The following is a 6,347-nucleotide window of genomic DNA, read 5'->3' as shown; positions in this document are numbered from 1 at the left end:
GTATATAATTACACATCAAATAGATTTTTTCATAGAGTAGATGTATACAAATTTTCTATTTCTAGTAAAGAGTTTCTCACATTATAGTCTTCTGTACTTACTAGAAAGGCCTTAAATAGTGTGGCTTCTGCCAATCTCTCCATTTCATTTCCTGCCATCTTACCTCCCTTCTGGTACTCCAACACCTTCTAAATTATATCTTAAATAATTCAATAGCACCACCTTCTCAGTGCCTCTGCTGAAGTCATTTCTTCATTAGATTCATCTTTCTCTCAATCCCTCCATCCACTATCGATTAACTAACACTTTACTCAATGGTTACTTCTGGAAAGACTTTCCTAAAATCACTTCCTCTCTTTTCATGGTTTTTTGGACTTTTCCTTTTATTCCTATTGTGTTTATATAATCTTACTGCCAGCTAGTTTGTCTGCTTTCTTCCCTTCTAAATTCTCATCCTCATGAGAGCAGAGTCAACATCTTTTCTGTGCTCTTCTGTGTTCCTTCAGTATTCCACATTTCCTGGCACATAGTAAGTACTTTAAAACTATGTGTTGAAGGAATGAATGAAGAGATAAAGGTACTTCACAAATTTGCATTTTTTTCTCCTCTTCAAGTATATACCCCTTCAAGTAATACTCCTGTCAGTAATAAATGGTTTGGTATATTTTCCACAGGGTCATTTTATGTATTTGGAGAACTTGAAGATGACTATTTCTATCTTAGGCTTTGGTGTCTATTATTGAAAACCAATTACTCGTAATAAAATACACTCAAACTTCCGGTGAGCAAATAGAAGAACTATAGGAAGAAACACCCTTTTTAAACAGGCAAGTTCTTTGCATCATTTACTTCTAATGGTCAGCAAAGCAATTTTATTTGTTGGCCCCAATTTTATTACATCTACCCATAGTTTTTTAATAAGGATTCAACTATATACCTGTGATTTCCTTCTTAGAATCTTTATGATGTTGTAGATGTGGTACACTCCTTCAGTAAGTATAAAATGATTCATAAGATAGCATCACAGAATGTTTGACAAAGAAAATAAAAGGTAACTAGAGTGCAATTGCTTGACTGGTGTTACTAGGTTACTATTCTGTAAACTTCCCATTAATCTTGGGCTCTGGTGTTTTCAATTCCATTTAACGAGGATTGGAGCTACCTTGATGTGTCTAGCCCTATAATTTATTAAGAGTCTGGCTAGAAAGGTGGTTATTCATAATAACAGGAGGCTGAGTATGTTTTTTTTAAAATGCTACAGTTAGAGAAATGGGCCAAGTTATCAGGAAGGACAGTGATAGGAAACTTTGACTGACTTATTTTGATATATTTTTTTCTTAGTATCTGACTACATGTAAGTTTTCACAAGACTTATCCTACCAGCATAAATTGGTAAATTGATGCCTATTTATGGTATTAACGTTTTAGACCTGTTAGACGCATATATTTGCCCCTAAATGTTTTTTAACATAGATAAAAAGAAAATTGAATGCTCTGTTTTTCAATTGTTAAGTTTGTTGTTTATAAAAATGGAATAATGGTGACACAGCTTTCCCAAAAATGTAAGAAGAATCACCCACAGACTATCATAAAACATAAATGTTGAGTGATATAAATGGAACATAAGATATAGCTATGGACTTTGATCTTTTAGGCCTAATAGAGCTGTCAAAAAATAAAAGAAACTCTCAGTAAATAAGAAGAGTCATTTATTTATTCAGGCAGGAAATCCTATGTATGTTTTAAGCAGCTACTGTGTGTCAGGGATAGCACCGGGAGCAAGGTAAGGGGAGAATTAAAACTGTGGAAATTTAGACAAGATGCGGAACTCTGGGAGTCAGATCCCTAAATTAAATACTTATACTAATGTTGGGCAAGTGCTCTCATACATAAGCAAAGGACTAAGAGAATACAGTGGAAAATTCTAATTGTTCCTGGAGGAGTTCAGAGGGGTTTCAGAAAGCAGGTAGCATTGAGCAGATGGACGCATATTTCTCCACTGAAATCTCCATAGTGTATTGAGGCAATCCACTGCACTGGTGAGCTGAAAGGTTATGAAAGAAAATAAAACACATCAGATAACAGATTGCTATTATAAATTACCTTGAAGTAAGCCCTCCTCGGTAGACCTTAGGTTCATACAACTAACTCCAAGATAATAGTAACAACCACAGTAATTACTACCACTGGTATTACTAACATCCATTCACAATCTGTTATTAAAAATTATCACCTGGGGCACGTGGGTGGCTCAGCCGGTTAAGAGTCCGACTCTTGATTTTGGCTCAGGTCATGATCTCACAGTGCGTGGGATCAGGCCCATGTAGGACTCAATACTGACAGCACTGAACCTGCTTGGGATTCTCACTCCACCCTCTGCCTCTCCCCTGCTTGTGCTCGCTCTCTCTCTTTCTCTCTCTATCTCTCTCTCCCTCTCTGAAAAATAAGCATTAAAACATAAAAATAAAAAAAAACCTTTAAAAATTATCACTTGCTTAATATTAAGAATCCATAGCATTTATTTTTTTATTTTCTAATTTAAAAAAATTTTTTAATGTTTTATTTATTTCTGAGAGAGAGAGACAGCGTGAGCAGGGGAGGGTCAGAGAGAGAAGGAGACATAGAATCCAAAGGAGGCTCCAGGCTCTGAGCTGCCAGCTCTCTCTGCCAGCACAGAGCCTGATGCGGGGCTCAAACCCACGAACTGTGAGATCATGACCTGAGCCGAATTCGAAGGCTTAGCCAACTGAGCCACCCAGTCTCCTCAAGAATCCATAGCATTTAATGTTAGGTACCAATCTCATTTAATTTCTACAGCCAGGTGATGAAAATATTATCCCCGTTCTACAGATGAAGACTTTGAGATGAAGGAGGTAAAGTTAATTGTCCTAAGGTTTTACAGTCAGGATAAAGATTCAAAGTAGAGTCTGACTTCAAGTGTATGTTTCTGCTTCTTACTTCAAATCCAGGGAAGCATTTGAGAAATAAATTAAAGTTTTAAAGGCATGAGAGAGATAAGATGACAGGTTATCTTCAATTAACAGTGGAAATATATAATTCATTGAGGCAAGAGGTAGAAGTAGAATGTGCCTGGAAGTGGCACATTCTTTTGTTCTGGAAAACTTCAAACATCAAAAACAGCAGAAAAAGTATAATATAATAAAACAAATGCATGCATTCACCACCTGCCTTCAATAGTTATCAACATTTTGCCAATTCTTTTTAATCTCCCCCTAAGTTTTTTGTTCCTTGAGTATCTAAATACAAATCCCAGATAGCAAATCTTTTCTTTTTTATCTTGTAAATACTTCAATATGCATCTCTATCTGGTAAGGATATTTTCTGTTACCATCATAGACATATTTGAAAGCATTATCCTCTTTAAATACAAGATACGATAACACTGAATGTTTTCAAACTTAAAATGTAGCCCCTAGTTCATAGCGGCACTCTCAACAATAGCCAAAATATGGAAAGAACCTAAGTGTCCATCAACTGAGGAATTTATCAAGATGTGGGTTATCTATACAATGGAATACTACATGGCAATATGAAAGAATGAAATCTGGCCAGTTGTAGCAACGTGGATGGACCTTGAGGGGGTTATGCTGAGCGAAATAAGTCAGGCAGAGAAGGACAGATAACCATAAGTTTGCACATATAGGAGGATTAAGAAGAACTTAATGGAGGACCATGGGGGAGAATAAGGGGAAAAATAGTGGGGGAGAGGGAGGGAGGCAAACCATGAGAGACTCTTGAATGCTGAGAACAAACCGAGGGCTGATGGGGGGGAAGAGGAGTGATGGGCACTTGTTGGGATGAGCTCTGGGTGTTATATGGAAACCAACTTGACAATAAACTATTAAAAAAAACTAACTTAGGATATGTGTGTGTGAAAGAGTGAGAAAGAAAGACGTATACAGGGACAAAGAGAGACATAAGGGCAGTCTTCAGACCAAGCGCCATTCACACAGGCAACATTTTTCATTCGTAAATAAATAAATAAATAAATTGATAAAATGTAGCCTCTATAAGAACAAAGTAACAAAAAATATTTTAGCTCTACTGTTTAGACATATAAAGTAATGCTGACATCATTAATCAAATCACATGCAAATGAAGTTATTTGAATGATCAACTTTTGATCATTTAGGCACACGTAACAGAATCTATAGGTGTAAGGAAGCAGAAATCCTTCATTGGCTCAAGATAAATCACATGTATTGAACAATGACATACAGCTTAAAAATGTGTCTTGTGAAAATACATAGGACAGAATTTAAAAATCCTGCTCTTTATATCTGTTAGACAAGAAGAAAATGTACAAACACAAAGAAATTAGTGCCAGAAAACGTAGATATGAATATGAGTACTCATTCAGCTATATTTTTAAAAAAGAGCCAAAGAGCTAGAATAAATTTAATTAGACGTTTATTCTAGTCAATACCTATATCAAGTATACATGTGTCATTTTCACAAGCAAATCGCTTTTCTTCTTTCAGAACCATTCAGCTATAATGCCTATTTCACACTCACCCTCACCTCAGCTGTCTAAACCAAAGTGTCAAGTCATTATGTGAAGGAAAAAGCCACGCTCTAACAAATATAATAGAATCATGATAAAAATGATCCTTAAATGATTTACTGGTCCAACCAATTAAGCACAAAGAAAGTAAAGCATAAAATATAACTTTGCCAGAATATCACAATGGAGCCTTCATAAGAGATACTGAGGCTGCGTCTACAAAAGTTTAGCCAAATTGGGCTGGAAAGGAAACAAAAATTTAAAGCAATAACAAAACAAAACAATAACAACAACAACCCATGTCTCATTAGCGATAGCTTGCCATAACTCCACTAGCAGCTAAAAGCCCCAGAATTTTCCTCCACTGATCTTGAGACCATCTTTTCAAACAACCCTATTCCTGAAAGGCCCCGGTGAAAGTCAGCTCCTACAGACTTGCTGACTCAGTTAAGAAAGGCCAGCCAAGCACTACTGAGAGCTCACCTGGTTGAAGGAACCATGAGCTGGTCAGTTCACTTCTGATGTGAGAGAAAGAACAGTTCATTTCTTCTCTAATTAGATACTAGCAAACTAAATGAGTAGATTCATAGAAGTAGGCTATCATTTTGCCACCTGGATGAGAAAACGAGAGATGCCAGAGATATGATTCTTCAGCAAATTGTCTACAGCTGCCAAATTGCAGATTTGGGAAGCCCAAGACAGCAACTATACAACAGAATATCTGTTAAACCTAAAATTTTCCTGAAACATGTTTTTATATATCTTATGTTGCAATCATCAGGTGTGTCAGAGTATATGCTAGAAGTGCCCATTAGCTATTTGTTTTTCTAACTGGATTGACCTAGTGATAGAACACTGAAAAGATTGATTTATTTAAGGTTCATAACTTGACTTTTTGTGCCTCAGTTTATTCATCTGTAAAACGAATGAGATAGACTAATATCTGTCTAGAAGTACCTTCTGTAGGTGCCTGGGTGACTCAGTCAGTTAAGCATCTGACTCTTGATTTCAGCTAAGATCATGATCTTACAGATTGTGAGTTTGAGACCCGTGTCATACTTGCACGGCTGACAGTGCAGAGCCTGCTTGGGATTCTGTCTTTCTCTCCCTTCCCCCACCTCTCTCAATAGAAGTAAACAAACTTAAAAATAAATAAATAAAGTAGCTCCTAGTATTGAGCTGAACATAATATAAATAAGAAAAAGATGCATTTTAAAAGTTAAAAATGCAAATTATAACTTTTATTGTGGATGATTTTCCTCTTTAAGCTGTTTTATGTTCTTGTTTTCTTTGTGTTTTGTACCTACTTTGTAAAACAAGAATGCTTAATATTTAACACACAAAGGAAAATTGGTCAGATGTAATGGTAAAAACAGAATCAGACATTAATCTACAAAAGTGCTTTACTCTTTGTGGAGTCAACTATATCCTAAGTAACAACCTCAAAGAACATGTAATTAATGAACAAAATGAACTGTAATTTTAACAGAGATAATTTGTAACTTTCTTGGGTCTAGCATTTGTAAACTTCTTTTTGGACTTCAGGATGCAGCAAAAGAAATTATTTTTGTACATATCACATGTTGATTTTAGGTGCCACTGAAGAATATGATTAGAGTTTGGCTCACAAATTGTTGATAGAAAAATTGTTTTAATATTTTATTTGGTAATTTTTATTGAGTGAAAAGTATGGAGGTAAGAAAGATTAATGTCTTTTTGTCTTTTATATATTCCTCACTATTCTGTCCTTGCATATATGTATCAGGGAAGGATGTGGGATAAATAGGAGGAAAGCTTTATTTAAAAAGGACTGTTTTTTCTG

The 6,347-nt window shown here is 35.6% G+C and overlaps 1 long non-coding RNA gene across 1 annotated transcript in view; it reads right to left on the bottom strand.

Moving 5' to 3' along the window:
- Positions 1-1,736: 1,736 nt before the first annotated feature.
- Positions 1,737-6,347, bottom strand: part of LOC144220189 (uncharacterized) — a 178,296-nt gene continuing 173,685 nt past the window's right edge. Inside the window, exon 4 of the long non-coding RNA XR_013331652.1 lies at positions 1,737-2,044. This is a non-coding gene — a long non-coding RNA (uncharacterized LOC144220189). The remainder of the gene's footprint in view (positions 2,045-6,347) is intronic.

Source organism: Crocuta crocuta, unplaced genomic scaffold (genome assembly GCF_008692635.1).
Source record: "Crocuta crocuta isolate KB4526 unplaced genomic scaffold, BGI_CrCroc_1.0 scaffold9, whole genome shotgun sequence".
NCBI lineage: Eukaryota > Metazoa > Chordata > Mammalia > Carnivora > Hyaenidae > Crocuta > Crocuta crocuta.
This window is presented reverse-complemented; position numbering and strand designations above follow the sequence as displayed.